General features: G+C 35.4%; 1 protein-coding gene across 3 annotated transcripts in view; it reads left to right on the forward strand.

Moving 5' to 3' along the window:
• The window catches only part of CSMD3 (CUB and Sushi multiple domains 3), a 1,475,959-nt gene that overhangs the window by 239,777 nt on the left and 1,219,468 nt on the right, over nt 1-16,714 (forward strand). The window lies entirely within an intron of this gene.

Here is a 16,714-nt window from a genome sequence, read left to right on the forward strand (position 1 = left end):
CACCAGGTCAGGTCCTTAACAGTATATCTTTCTTTGTTTTTAATATATTAAATTTAAATACTGTTATAAGCCCTCCATTTCAGTGATCAGATCAGATCAAATCAGATCAGTCGCTCAGTTGTGTCTGACTCTTTGTGACCCCATGAATCGCAGCATGCTAGGCCTCCCTGTTCATCACCAACTCCCGGAGTTCACTGAGACTCACGTCCATTGAGTCAGTGATGCCATCCAGCCATCTCATCTTCTGTCGTCCCCTTCGATAGGCAGAATCTAAATTTTGGAATTTTTATCTGATCTCCATTACTTGTTGCAGGAGGGTTGGGTGAGGATGTCAGAAAGGAATTCTCAGAAATACAATTATGTCTAATCATCCTTTGCTGCTCTCTGACATTCTCTGACATCAGGCCAGGAAACTGCTTATTCTTGTTTTACTTTCTTCTTGTATCCCTAGTACATAAAAACAGGGCATAGCATAAAGCCTAATATGTAGTCATTTGTTGAATTAGTAAAAGTGTTTATGCTTATTGATTAAGTTCTTTTACATCTGTAAGCTAAACCCACACTTCAATTATTCTGTTTCTGTATACGTAGATAAAGGAATAACCCTGTTTTCTGGTGGGTCACTGGCTCACACTTCCTATAAACTGGTTTTTAAATTATTGCTTTCTTTCTTCAATACAATTGTCATAGATTAATTCTGCTTTTTCTAGCAACAAGACCCATAAAGACTTACTTATACTTATGGTAAGCGTTGTTATTTTTTAGTTGCTAAGACATGTCTGATTTTTCTGCAGCCCCATGGACTGTAGCCTACCAGACTCCTCTCTCCGTGGAATTTCCACATTAAATACTTTAAAGCCTAGGAAAATAATGCAACTGGGCAACAGTAAAGCGCATTGGGTAATTAGAGGATTCACATATGACATATAAAGGCAGTCAAATTCATTTTGAAAATGCTCTTTCAAACAAACATCTTCAGACCAAACTCCATATGTCTACCACCAGATTTTCACTGTCGAAAAGGTTTGCTAGCCCAGTAGTATAAATATTTTTACCTTATTGTAATTTGATTTAAAAAATAGAAAAAAAAATCACAATTCAACTAGATTATTTCTAGTGTATTCCCTGTTTCAATAAATATCTAATACTTAAGGGGAGTCATAAGAAACTGTTTGATGGTGAAAGGTCTCAGGAGGTCTCCAAGGTAAACTGTCCAGAAGATTATCTTACCTAATATTAAATGGGACCTTAAATTTCAAATATTTCCAAGCCAAACACTCACTGTCTGTTAGCTCAACTCTCTAAGATTTTACCATTTTCACAGAGTATACCTTAATACACAATATGAATAACTTGTTTCTTTTTTTCTAGCGAGGTCAGTTAAGCTCACATTTTCAGCAATTGCAGTTACATTTATTTTTTTCTGAGTGTTAAAATTTTTATATTAAGGCATTTTTTTAAAGAGAAGTATTAGATTTACAGCAAAATTAAGGGTAAGCTACAGAGACTTTCCTCAAACCCCCTACTTTTTAAACAATTTAAAAATATTTTAAATATTGTACCACATTAAAATAATTATGCTAACAATTCATTTTCTCAACATGGAGATACATGAACAATAGGAATTCCAAACATTGAAACAAATTAGAATTAATTTTAATCTAAATTATTTTCCAAATTATTACTTTTATAGTATGGCACATATGAAATAGATACATTATGCTTTGTCACTATTTTTAAGCATGTGTACAACACATTTCCTGAAGATCCCAGTTCAAAACAGCAACCAAGCACTTCACTATTTCATCACCACTTATGAGACATACAACATTTTAAATAAATCAGCTAATTCATAGGTCAAAATAATAATACTAGAACAAAGTAGATTCCTGAAATTTTATTCTGTGAATGTCTCCCAAGATTCAAATGCAGTGTGGTTCCCTACTTAATTATAGTTCTAAATGTCTTTAAAATCATGGTTCTGCCTATTGCCTTAATCTCCCATATTTTCAGATACATGCAAAAGATAACATGGCTTACTTAAGAAGATTCCAGTCATTTGCAAGAGGTAGAAATTTTACCATAGGTTTTATTATATTTCAATTATATCATTGGTTATTATTACAAAATGTTAATGTACAACTCTCCCAATGTAACTGCTATTGTTTTAATTCTTTTATATTACTAACAGAAGGCATAAAATTATATGCATTGCTAGTAAGTTAGTTAAAAACTTGTCTCTATTATAGGGAGGTAACAATCCAATGTGGTAATTTTAAAGTCATAAAGAATAAGCCCAAAATCATGAATACATGGTGCTTATGGACATTTTCTTCTCATAAAAGCAGCCAGACACTGAAAAAAAATTTTTTTCAGCATTCCAAAATTAATCAAAAACTTGCAGCAATCCAAGGAATGTTTATTCAAGGAAAATGGTTTAATAACTTTGTAATGGACTTTGTTATTTCTGTCTCCCCTCCCTTTTCAGATGCGTAATAGTCTTGAAAACTAGCAGCCCCTCTACCACAGGACTAGCTAACTAACAGATACTGAAAAGGGAAGATCAGGTTTGAAGTTCATCAGAAAGTTCCATCCCTGGACAACTGTCACTATTTAAGCTTTTACCTGACCCAGAACTTCTCAGTGGGAACAGCCCAATCCCCAGGGCATTTGTCAAAGAAGCTGGGCGGGTGGGGAGCAGCAATTGTTTAACATAACAGCTGCTGTAAGAAATGATACGTTAGTACAGACAAGAGTTTGACTAAAAAACATCTCACCTAGGGAATGAGATATCCATCAAAGGCATTAAAAAACATATAATATATTCCCAGTAACTTAAAAGACTACATGCGTGCGCAGGGCTATGTTCATACCCAGGAAAAGATCTGAGAAAACATGGAACTGATTTACAGCCCACTCTGAGAAGGAAGTGAAGGTGGAAGCAAATTTGCAAATCGCAGGACCCTTGCTTGTGTGCCCCTGCAAACAAACAGAGCCTCTCAGGAAATGTCAAAGATATGTTGGTTCAAGCCATTTAAACAAACAAACAAACCATCTAATCATTTGTCAGGTGCTGAACTAACTGAGCAGAGTTCAGTGGCCATACACAACAGGGGATAGGGACTAAGTAAACTAATGAAACAAGTAGTAAACACTACATCAAATAGCCACAACACCCACTGGGAAAAAGAGTCTGATTTCCAGAGAAGAATATTGCAGTCAAATGATTTTGTCTAGTTTTCAACAAAAAGTTACAAAATATTCAAAGAAATAGTAAAGTATAGTACATAAACAGTGGGGGGTGGGTGGTCAATAGAACCATATCTGCTGCTGCTGCTGCTAAGTCGCTGCAGTCGTGTCCGACCCTGTGCGACCCCATAGACGGCGGCCCACCAGGCTCCCCCGTCCCTGGGATTCTCCAGGCAAGAACACTGGAGTGGGTTGCCATTTCCTTCTCCAATGCATGAAAGGGATAAGTAAAAGTGAAGTCGCTCAGTCATGTCCAACTCTTCGCGACCCCATGGTCTGCAGCCTACCAGGCTCCTCCGTCCATGGGATTTTCCAGGCAAGAATACAGTGGGGTGCCATTGCCTTCTCCAAGAACCATATCTGATAAAGCCCATTTACTTGAAGTACTAACCAGGGACTTTGTCAGGTATTATACAAATACTTAAGGGGTAAAGAAAATTATACCTAAAGAAATAAAGAGAAGTATGAGAATGATCTCTCATCAAATAGAAAGTAGCAGTACAAAGAAATATTAAAAAGAATCAAAATAGAAATTCTGGAGTTGAAAAGTACAACTGAAATGAAAAATTTCACTAGAGAGGCTTACCAGCAGATTTAAGTTGGCAGAAGACAGAATTAATCAACTAAAAGAGAGATCAATTGAGATTATACAGTCTGAGAACCAGAAAGAGAAATGAATAAATAGTATCTCAGAGATCCATAACACATAATCAAATTAAATCTAAATCATAACAGGAATCTTAAAAGGAGAAGAGAGAGAGGGATAGAAAGAATATTTGAATAAATAATGGGGAAAATAGCTTCCTAGGTAAATACTAGGTAATCAAAACTGAGACAATTTGTCATGAGCGGTATTATCTCACAGGAATATTAAAGGAAGTTCTTCAGGTTGAAAAAAAATGACATTAGAATGTACCTCAAATCCACACAATCAAGTAGAAAGTGTCACTAAAGCTCATTATATACTTCATACAAAATACAGTATAAATGTATTTTTGTTTGATATTCTTTTTATTTTCCTATCTAAATTTAAAAAACACAACTGTATAAAGCAATAATTGTAAAACTGTTGATAAGCTTATAATGTATGAATATGTATTTGTATGACAATAGTGAAAAGGAGAGTAGAGAAAAGGAAACTTTATTGAAGAACATTTTTATATAATACAGAAAATAAATTGCATTAATCCTAAATAAATTAAGTTGATATGTTTTCTTATTCTGCAAAAAGCACTAAAAAAAAGCCCTCAAATTATAAAGTAAAATTTTAAAAAGGAATTAAAATGGTACTTTAAAAAACATGTTTATCACAAAAGAAAGCAGTAATGGTAGACTAGAGGAATGATGTAAGTTATATGGAAAAGAAGCATCAAAGTGGCAGACAAAGACTAACTTCTCAGTAATTACATTAAACATAAATGGATTAAACACTCCGAAAGGTAAAGATTGGAAGAATGATTAAAAATATGATCTAACTATATGCCATATACAAGAGACAACTAGGGCAAATATAAAAGAATAGAAAAATAAATGCTATGCAAACAGTAACAAAATGGGACCTAGAATGGCTACACTAATATCAGACAAAATGGACCTTAAGACAAAAATGTTACTACAGTAAAAGGACATTTTATAATGAAAAAGGGCCATTGGATCAGACTTAACAATTAGAAATGTTTCCTAAAGTTTTAAAGTGAATACAAAGTACTTGAATGGATGAAAGAAAAAAGAAGCAATAAAAGAAAAACAAAATAGGTGATATATTAAAAATATAATTCCACCATATATATTATCTGATATGTTCCTCTCCACAGTCCCTTTGATATGTTTTATTATGCATAAAATTTACTGGTGGAGCAATAGACTTCAAGAGATTAACTCACTTGAAACCAAAAAGAAAAGAGGTTAAAACTAATGACAAAGAAATGATACAAATTTCATCTTACTACAAAGCCTCTATTTTTTGTAATTCACACATATCATTTTTCTTGAATAATTCTGAAGATATTACTTAAGAGAATGTGTCTCATTAGCTCATTTGTTCATGCTTCACAAGGAAATATAAATGAGGTTACTCTGATGCACATATTTGAATGTAGGAGTTTTGTTTAATAATACACTTATTTGACATATAATTTTACAGTTAATTAGAAGATACAAGAGAAATAATGCCTTTTCTTGATGTGAAACTATAGTAATTACTAATATGGAAAGTCTTAGAAATTGTCATAGAAAATCCACACTATAATCAGACTTGGTTTTTATCAACTTCAAATGTCACATACATTTCTCACCTTTTCAACACATTTTCTTAACAATAATACAGTGATAATAAAAATTTTTACTTCTTTAAAGGTGGAATACTTGAAATTTATGGTTTATAAGGTTATTTTACAAATACATATTGCAAAATATTAAAACCGTTCCTTCAATTGCACAATGTCACATTTTTAAAAAGGAAGATTTATCTGGTGTATAAATGAGTACTGCTTTTATTCCCCCAAAGCTACTCAGAGATACTTATTGGTTTTTGCCTTATTCTAAAACTCCAGTTCTTACTCAAAATGGAATGTTTAAGCTATCAGAATGACTGGGTGAATTAGAGCTGAATATCATTATAGTGACTAAAGCAAATTTAGAAAATTTAACCTGAAGCTTATATTAAATATTCTAGTCATCATTCTAAACTGGGCTTACAAATATTGGCTCCTTCAAAAAGTCTCTACTTTCATCATATTCCAAATCCCAAAACTAATGCTTCCTCATGCACATACAATAAAATATCTTTAGATAAGTATATCCTCAAATTTCCATCATTAAATCAATGAACCACTTACCATTTGTTATCAGTCTTCTGCTCTTTCTTTCGCTAAAGGAAAGAATTTACATTTGTTATTTACATTCTTTTAGACACTTCAGAATCAACTCCCCTATTCTCCAGAAGATTGCCAAATGGAATTTTGATTGGAATTTCATTAAATAGGTAATTCAATTTAGGGTAACTAACTTTTTAAATTGAACTGAATTTTCTAATCCAAAAACATGGTATATCCCACCATTGATTGTCTTTTTTTTTTTTTTTTCCTTGACACTGTATAAGTTTTTATAAACTTAGACATCTTTATCATACATTCGGTTTCCTATGAATAATGAGTTTTACTACTTCCTTTCCTGTCTTTATATCTTGTCGCAGTTACTAATGCTATGCAAAATATTAGTTTTTTTTTTTTTTTTTTTCTAAGTTCAAGATGTTTCACTTCTCTCTAAGACTTCCAGGTGACTTCAGACATGAATCTCCCTGGAACCACGTTCTCTAACTGCACCCTACTACCTCAGGCAGTATTCTCCTGAGAAACGTTGCTCTCTGTGACTGGACTCAGCTTCCTCAGGCTGGATTCTGCAGGGACCCCTTTCTCTGTAACAGCAATCCGCTTCCTCAGATGGGGGTTTCTCCTGAGGAACATTATTCTCCGTACCTGCACCTCGCTATCTCAGGCTGGATTTTACTGAGGACCCCTTTCTCTGTAACTGCGGCCCATTCCCTCAGGCAGGAGTCTCCTGAGGAACATCATTCTCTGTTCTATTTAACTGCACCCCGTTGGGGCTGAGGGCTGAGGGGGAACAAGGGTGAAAGTTGATGCTGCTGCTAAGTCGCTTCAGTCGTGTCCGACTCTGTGCGACCCCATAGACGGCAGCCCACCAGGCTCCCCTGTCCCTGGGATTCTCCAGGCAAGAACACTGGAGCGGGTTGCCATTTCCTTCTTCAATGCATGACAGTGAAAAGTGAAAGTGAAAGTGAAGTCGTGTCCGACTCTTCGCGACCCCATAGACTGCAGCCTACCAGGCTCCTCCATCCATGGGATTTTCCAGGCAAGAGTACTGGAGTGGGGTGCCATTGCCTTCTCCAAAAGTTGATGCTAACTGCTGCCTATCGTGAGCGCAGCAGGGCGAGCACCCATACAAGGCTGCTCCGACTTGACAGGTCAGGGTACTGACCTCTAACGTGGCAACCAGGTGTTCCAAGCACAAACGGTCCGTCAACAAAGTAGAAGCTATCCTATATTTTATATCCTAGCCTCAGAAATCACGCAGCATCCTTTCTGCCTAGTTCTATTGTTTATAAGTCAGTAGTAAGCCTGCCCAGATTTAAGCGTAGGGGACGTCGACTTTACCTCTTATTGAGAGGAGCATCAACTAATTTGTTGTCGTATTTAAAGCTGTCTCAGTCTACAATCTGGCTCCAAATTATTTACATTGCTGCAACCTGCAAAATACACTCACTGCCTAATAACTTCCATTATCACATTATTAGTCTCAGACGTAAGGACGCAACCTTCACTTTTAGACCAGGTACTCTTGAAGATACAGTTACCCAGATATAGTTCCTTGTGTAAAATCATTCTGCTCATTCTGGACACGATGAACTATAGTAGTAAGTTATCTACTGCCCTTCAACCTCACCTCACAACACAATATATACAACAGTGGGATAAACAGCAAATAACTGGAAAACCGAAAACTGTTAAAAAATGTGAAGTTAGGAGCTTCCAGCGGTGGGACTCGCTGGCCCGGCGGCAGGAGACATAGCGGAGGCTTCTTGGCCTGCGGCCCTGAGGGACTGTCGCCTCTGCTTCTATCTCCGCGTGGCGCGGGACCCGCTGTGAGGCGAGAGGACACACAGGGGCCACATGCATTTCCCCAAGAGACTCCAAGTGAGTCCGGAGGCCGCCGCATGCCCTCAGAAACCCATTTACAACCCGGGAGGTCTAGTTGTGGGCCACAGGGGTCCCGGGACCCAGAAACTGAGGGGCCTGCTAGGGCAAGGAGTTGGACAGGGTTTTAAGGGCCCAGGTTTCAAGGGCCCAGGACCCCCACATCACGCCACATGTGAGGGGTGAGGCCCTAGCCTGAACTTCAGCTAACTGGGCTAGGGAGCTAGCCTAGTTCTCACCTGAGGTGTTGCAGGGGTCCCAGAGCCTTCCTTGAACTCTGGGAAGGAGAACTTCTTCCTGTGGCTTTGCTTCTAGGGTTTTCTTTAGACCTTCTCCTGGTTGCCTGGGAAGCAAGCCCTGAGTGGAAGATTGGGTAAAGGTCTGTTATGGGACCAGGCCTCCTCGTACCCCTGGTTTTGGAAAAGGTGACACCAGACAAAAAGAATATTTAGGGTTAGCATTGTGCTGGGCTTAGCCTTACAGATACAATATTTGAAAATAAAGCAGCAAGCAAAGACTGCACCCTAGCACCCTAAACAGTACAGAGAAAGTACTAGAACAGCTGTCCATAACCTTTTTGGCACCAAGGATGGGTTTCATGGAAGACGATTTTTCCACAGCCCCAGTGAGGGGGGGGGGTGGGGATAGTTTCTGAATGAGTCAATATATTACATTTATTTGTCACTTTATTGTTATATCAGCTCTGCCTCAGATCATCAGGCATTAGATCCTGAAGGTTAAGGATCCCTGTACTAGAATACTCCTCTGCTTGAAACACTTTAGTTTTAACATTTACACATAATCGAGAATGGGGTATAATCCACTGTGAAATTCACAGGACAGTAAAAGCTGGAAAACCTTCCTAAGCTCACTGAGGCAGGTCGTTTTACTGTTAAGGAAACTGAGGCCCAGGGCTGAGAAATGACTGGCCCAAGGACATGTGATTAGTTTAAAGATTGTGTTGATACTAGAATTGAGGGTGAGGCATTTTTTTGGTATAGTAGGAGAAGACAATGGCGCCCCACTCCAGTACTCCTGCCTGGAAAATCCCATGGGCGGAGGAGCCTGGTAGGCTGCAGTCCATGGGGTCGCTAAGAGTCGGACACGACTGAGCGACTTCACTTTCACTTTTCACTTTCATGCATTGGAGAAGGAAATGGCAACCCACTCCAGTGTTCTTGCCTGGAGAATCCCAGGACGGGGGAGCCTGGTGGGCTGCCGACTGTGGGGTCGCATAGAGTCCGACACGACTGAAGCGACTTAGCAGCAGCAGCAGCAGCAGCAGCAGTTGAAATTAAGGCCCTGATTTAAGACCTTCATCTGCCTTTCATTGTTGTTGCTTTGGGCTGTTTACTTATCCTTTGTGGCCCAGTTCTTCCCAAATAATGGATATAATACCTGATGAGGTTGTTAGGATTATATTAGGATTTGTGTAAATAGGACAAGGAAGTGTGATACATATTAACTACTGGATAATTAATGGTTGCAATAAATTATTATAGTATGAATGCTGTTGGTGTACTATACTGACATCTTAATCTTTGAGTTGGTTGAGTCTTGTTTCCCAAGACCTGAAGTCAAATTTATGGTGATGGCAGGAAGGAGCTGGACCTTGTTGATTAACTCCTGGGCATGACACAAATGAATGCTGGTTGATGGAAGTTAAACTGAATAGACTAGTAAAAGCTTGGGAGGACAAAGTTGGGCCACAGTTTAGTCTCTTTACCTCTAGTTTAGGAAATGAAACTTGTTAATTTTTTAATAAGTATATTTTTTTAAAGGAAAGAATCTTATTCTTTGAAATCATTTATATTTCAATGTTTTGCTTGCATTGTTTGGGGGTTATGAATAGAATCACTGCCATGTTGTACATTTGCTGAAATTATACTTGGAGCAGAGGTAGAGAATTCTGTGGGAAGTTGCCTGTGCACTAGCCAGTTAGAACAAGCTAACAAGCTAGGTAGCCAGATCATGAAAAGGCTAGAATGCTCTAAGTGTGTTATTAAAATAAGTATTGCACAACAAACAGGTTTTCTAACCGGTCTGAAAATGGGTGTCAACATTGCTTCATGTGAACCTTATTATCTCTGCGCTACAGTTCAACTAGCACTTTATCTTCCAAGGACCATGAGTGTAAATTTTTGATAGAAGTTGTTGCTGCAGTTTTGGCAATCATGCTATAGTATCCTTTCAGTTACAGAGTTCATTTTCCCATGCAAGATAACTTAAGGCCTTGGAGTGACAGTTGGTAAGCATTAATACAGGCTCAAGAGACTTGAATTCCAGACCCAGGATGGTAATGAGCACAGGAACCACCTTGATTTTTCACATCTTTAAAATGGGAATGAGAAGTCTCCTGAAGGTCTTACCATTCACTAGGGACTATTGAGAAGGATAGATAAGATGGTGCACAGGAAACTGTTTTGAGAATTGTAATGAATTGTGCAAATAGAAGAATATACTCATAACAACTCCTAGGAAATAATAAAAGTGCCTGAACACAGCTTACTGTAGGATTTTATTAGGAAAGTACAGATTGAAAATTTTGTTACTGCAACAGCTATACATTTAAATTAAGTTTAATTGTGACATGTGCAAATTAGACAATTTTTTAAAGAATTTAAGCAATCTACTGCAATATGTTTTAAGTATTTACATCTTAAACCTACTTAGTTTAAAAGAGAAAAGTGATTCCAATATTCCTGTCAATGATAAAACACAAAACTGTAATCAGGTAGTATAAATCTGTTTTTAAATGGATGGGCATTTATAAAAAGACTACTTCATATTTTATGTGCTTTTTTCCTGTGTTTAAATATTTTTGTTTTTTGACTAGATGGACACGTAGTAAAATCAGAAGGTACAAAATAATAATAGTAAAATGGTTTATATGTGACTGGAATCAATTAATTCCTTTTAAATGATTATTTTCCAGTCTAAGAGCTATTTTTCTTGAAACTCGAGTTTTAGAATGGTGGTATGTGGGAAATACTTGGTAATAGTAAAAAAAAAAAAAAAAAAACCCTGCTAATATTGAGCACATACTCTAAGCCAGGCACTGTCACAAGGACTTTACATGCATTTTGTTTATACAGTAATCCTAAGAAGTAGGTAATGCTAATCTCATTTTAGAGGTGAAAAAACTGAGAGCAAGAGGTTAGTAATTTACCCATTTGCCAGTTCATTAAGTAGTTGAGGCAGAATATTTGAATTCTTGCTCATAAACAGTACCAGATACCTCTGAACTTGTTTTCACTTTTGTTTCCTCATATGTCATATTGAGATGATAGAATCTCCTGTGGTTCTTGCTAGGATTAAATTAGATAAAATTAGATAACCTAAGGTAACTAAAATCCACAAGACAAAATTTTAAAAGAATATGTTGTGAATGGATAGCCTTCATGAAAGAAAAACTTCCTCATTTTTTATTACACACTACCAATTTTTAAAATCATTTTTTTTTTAATTTTTTAAGAAAACAACCAAGAACAATAGCCAGGTCATTTTTTCTATTTCTGTCTCTAATTTCCCATGGATTAAAGGAGTTACAGTTGAAACTTAACTCTTAAGAGACAGAGTCGTACAAACAAAAGCCCAGGAGCAAATGGCTTCATTGCTGAGTTCTACCAAATACTTAGAGGAAAATTACCAATCCTTCACAACTAAAAACAGAATTAGGGAAAACACTTCCCAGAACATTGAATGAGGCTGATATTACTCTAGATCAAAATCAGACACTTCTCAAAAAAAGAAAATAATAGACCAATATATCTTGTGAAAATTTACTTGAAAAGATAAAATTAAAATTTTAAATTTAATAAACTCAGAAATAAATTGAGCTTCCATTTGTTTTAAGGATTTTTTTCTTTCCCTGAATGGAGTCTTTTTATTTTCTTTTTTTTTTTTTCCACTTAGTTGACTCTTGAGAATAAAATTTGTGCTTTTGAAAGGTGACAAATTTAATGTCTATTTAGTGTTTGCCCATTCCTAAATTTGATCTAAATAGTTGTCTGGATTTGCTAAAATTTGATGCAGAATGTACCTGTTTCTGTTACATACAACATTTTGTGTTCAACTGAAGTCTGTTGTATATTATTAAATATATAGTATTTATCCTTTTCTGTCTGGCTTTTTTCAGTTAGCATAGTCAATAGCTTGTAGTTGGGTATTTTTTTTTTTTCATTCTGACTGATGTCTTTTAATTAGAGTTTATAGTCTGTTTAAATTATTTCTATATTTCTTCTTCATTATTTCTGGTTTTTGGATCAGTAAAATTTTTTTTAAATTTTGTCCTTCCATCGCAGTTTGTTTTCTACCTTATTTATAATTTTTATTCCATTCATAATTAATATCCTATTTTGTTTATAATTACAAGTTTTTTAAAAATCTGGATACCAAATAAAATTTTAGTTTCTGAGCATAATCTATTTTTATAAGATACCCTTTTTCACTTTATAGTCAAGAATTTTTTAAAAGGAATCTAAGGATTACTACTTTTATGACATAATGGTTTCAACAATGATATTATTCAGAAATAAATCAGTGGTACATAGACACAGATATATGAGTAATCATTCATTGAATATGACATATTCATTGAGTTTAATTGAATGAATTGTCAATTGATATTATAATTTCAATTCAATATAATTTGAAATGTTATTGCTGACTTATTGGCATAATTTTATTAATGATTTTTAGATATTATATCTAATTTCATTTTTGAAAATAAGATAATTAAGCCCCACAAAATTGTAGGAATAACAAGTAAAGGTCTTACAGTTATCAATTATTAAAATTTGTTTCTTAACTTTTGTACCTGCAAAGTCTAATTCAACTTTAATATGAATTTTAAAAATATTGCTAGGGAAGTGACTAAAAGGATAAAAACTAAATGTTTCACTTACATGAAAAATAATGTTATGAAACATTAAATCTGTTGCAGTTGGAAACACATTTGTGGGAGGAATACTTACAATGAAATTTCCCAAATGTTTTGCTTCTTTTAGTTTAGGTTGAGTTTTATGAGAGCAATGTCGGTAGAGGAGCCAGTGAGTCAACAATGGCACTTATGGGTGATCAAATGCCATAGTGAAGGCAAGGTATTTGATTACCTTAAAAGTTATTCTTTAACACAGTGAACATTACTCCTATAATAGAAATTGATACAAAAAAAGTTGACTTGATAATGGCTACTTTTTTGTAACCACAGGAGAGGTACAAAATTCAGGTTTTCACTTTCACTGCTAGTTTGCACAGATCCTTGCTATTCAAAATGCAGTTATAGACTCAACATCACCTGACAGCATATTAGAAACGAAAATACTAGGCCTCACCTCAGACTTACAGAAGTAGATTATATATTTTAAGAAAAGAAAGTGAAAGTCACTCAGTCGTGTCTGATTGTTTGTGATCCCCATGGGCTGTCCATGGAATTCTCTAGGCCAGAGTACTGGAGTGGGTAGCCTTTCCCTTCTCCTAGGGATCTTCTCAACCCAGGGATTGAACCCAGGTCTCCCGCATTGCAGGTGGATTCTTTACCAGCTGAGCCACAAAGAAAGCCTGAGAATACTGGAGTGGGTAGCCTATCCCTTCTTCAGCAGATCCTAAGCCGGAATCAAACTGGGATCTCCTGCATTGCATGTGGATTCTTTACCAACTGAACTGTCCAGGAAGCCCCTCCCAGCAAATAGTTTTAATGCGTATTACAATATGACAAATCTGGTTTGGGTAACTTAAACACATCTCCAAATGGTGAAAAAGAAGAAAATAAAAGTAATGTGTCTATAAAAATAGACCAAATTGAAAAATAACATTTTGAACTGTTTTTTCTAATTATCACGATAAAAATTGATGCTTACAATTTAGCTCTTCAGTATTTTTCAACAAGTTTTAAAAAATCTTCAAGTTTTTAAAAAATTCAAGTTCGCAAAAATATACATTTTTTTCCACAAGTAAATAACCAGTAGCAGGAGGGTACATGGAAATTGCATAGAAATACTTTTAATGCTTTAATTACATACAATTATAATTTTGTCCTCCTCAGAACTTTTTTGAATTTTCAAGCTAAATGAGATAAAATTTTAATAATATAAGCTTATTTTTAAAAACTTTTTATTTTGTATTGGGGTGCAGCTGATCAACAATGTTGCAGTATTTTCAACTGCAGAATGTAAGCTTGTTTTTAATTGCAGTGTAAGTAATTATGTCATTTACTTAAGATCAAACCTGTTACAGAGAGTTATTAAAATTGTGTTTGATTTTCACTTAATCTTTTTGGGAAAGAAGTGACTTGAAATGACTGCTGAAATACATCAGGTGTTTTTAAATGCATATACTTAGGACTAATATTCCTCTGGGAAGTGGTGCATATAGCTTGTGTCTAAACGATTGTTCACTTTTCATGCCAAACCAGTTATTAGTAGCACTCCTGTTTTTATGGAAGAGAAACTTCCTGTAATTTTTTCGAGACGTTCTCCCAAGTTGTCTTTCACCTTGCTTGTATTTTAATATGATGATACAATCTATCTGTGCCTATTAGGATATACAGTTTATGAAGGAAAGTATTTCTGTATATTTAGTACTATAACTCTATGCCTTAAAACTGTCAATAAATTTTAGTTTAATGAAATAAGTTTTTCCACAATTTTTATAACAAACTCAAAATTAAAATTGATCACAGTAAATTATGACATGTGCTGAAACCAGCAATACCAAATATAATTTAGTTTCCTTTGAAAATAATTCAACAAATGCATTCCTGAGTTATAATTTTGCAGAAATAAAATAAGTAAGCCATAAATGTTCTTACATTGTGTTACACCAGAGTGGATACTATGCCATGGTATTATCTTACAAAATGATATATTTTTGGAAACCATGATCCAAATATTTTCAACTGTTGGCCAATATTTTCAAATATTAATGTAAAAAAAACTTTATGAAATAGAAATATCTATTGTTTCTGTATAGTAGTGGTTAGTTAGTAGTGAAGTTCACTCAGTCGTGTCCGACTCTTTGCGACCCCATGTATAGTCAACTTAAAAAATTTTTGACAGCAAAGCTCAACTGTAGAAAAAAGGTTAAATAATTTATAGCTCACTGGCAAACACTAATTTATGTGAAAAATTATGACTATGGTGAGTTTAGGAAATGATTATAATAGTATTTATGTCAAACAAAATATATGAATACAAAATTTTGTCAGGAATCCTGAATATATTCACATAAAAATATGTATATATGCATATATTCAAAAAATACAAAGCTGAAGTATAGTTAAGGACATAAGAACATAATGTGCTAGTTTCTGATTTTTTAAAATGACTTTTATATTGATGAAAATGAACAGAGGTGGCAAGTGTAAATGTAAAGGGCAGATTTTCATACTGAATTGTGAAATTAGGATTGTTGTAAATAATGTACATGTTAAAAAAAAATAAAATTAACTAAGGAAATTTAATCTAAAGGAGATGAGTATTTTATAGAAAATATGATAATCTGACAGACATGTTCAAACATTTGAGAAACTGACATAGAGAAATGGGGGAAAAAAAAAAAGAATAAAAACCAAACTTGTTGGGAGTCAATATTAAGACATTAGTAACATGTTCAGTGCCATTAGTAAATGTTCAGTGTAATGTAAAACATTTAAATAAAATCTGTTTTTTAAAAAATAGAGTGGACAGAATTAGTAGGTACTCAGTAAATGTGAATGATCTTTTGCATTAATATCAATAATATTTTTATTACCCCCCCTTTTTTTTTGGAGGGTGTGTTGTGTGTATATGGGTGTGGATGGGTTCTGTGAAGTGTGTATAGGGGTTTTGCTTATCTCGTAGGAACAAGGTCTCCAGGGTTCAGAGCAGGAGCAGGGCTGGGTGGAGCAGGGTGTCTCTGGTACTTGGTTCCACACCCTGCTCCACCCAGCCCTGCTCCTGCTCTGAACCCTGGAGCGTTGGGCAGATTCGCTGGCCCCTCATGCTGGATAAGTGAGTCCTTACATAGCACGGCTGAGATGGGGGCATTTTTAGACTTTCCCAAACATCAAAGGAGAACGAACACATGGGGGCTGTCTCATTACCCCCCTGCTTTTTTTTTTTTTTTTAATTTTTCATAGTTTTTTTGTTTGGTAAGCATTTTTATTTAAAAAAAATTGGTGGCTAATTACTTTACAAAATTATAGTGGTTTTTGCTATACATTGACATGAATCAGCCATGGGTGTACATGTGTTCCCCATCTCAAACCCCCCACCTACTTCCCTCCCCATCCCATCCCTCAGGGTCATCCCAATGCACCAGCCTTGAGCACCCTGTCTCATGCATCGAACCTGGACTGGCGATCTATTTCATATATGATAATATACAGGTTTCAATGCTATTCTCTCAAATCATCCCACCCTCGCCTTCTCCCACAGAGTCCAAAAGACTGTTCTTTACATTTGTGTCTCTTTTGCTGTCTTGCATGTAGGTTCATTGTTACCATCTTTTAAATTCCATATATATGCATTAGTATACCATATTGGTGTTTCTCTTTCTGACTTACTTCACTCTGTATAATAGGCTCCAGTTTCATCCACCTCATTAGAACTGATTCAAATATATTCTTTTTAATGGCTGAGTAATATTCCATTGCATATATGTACCACAGCTTTCTTATCCATTCATCTGTTGATGGGCATCTAGGTTGCTTCCATGTCCTGGCTGTTATAAACAGTATTGCAATGAACATTGGGGTACACATGTCTCTTTCA

The sequence above is a fragment of the Bubalus kerabau genome, chromosome 14, assembly GCF_029407905.1.
Source record: "Bubalus kerabau isolate K-KA32 ecotype Philippines breed swamp buffalo chromosome 14, PCC_UOA_SB_1v2, whole genome shotgun sequence".
NCBI classification, from domain to species: Eukaryota; Metazoa; Chordata; class Mammalia; order Artiodactyla; family Bovidae; genus Bubalus; species Bubalus kerabau.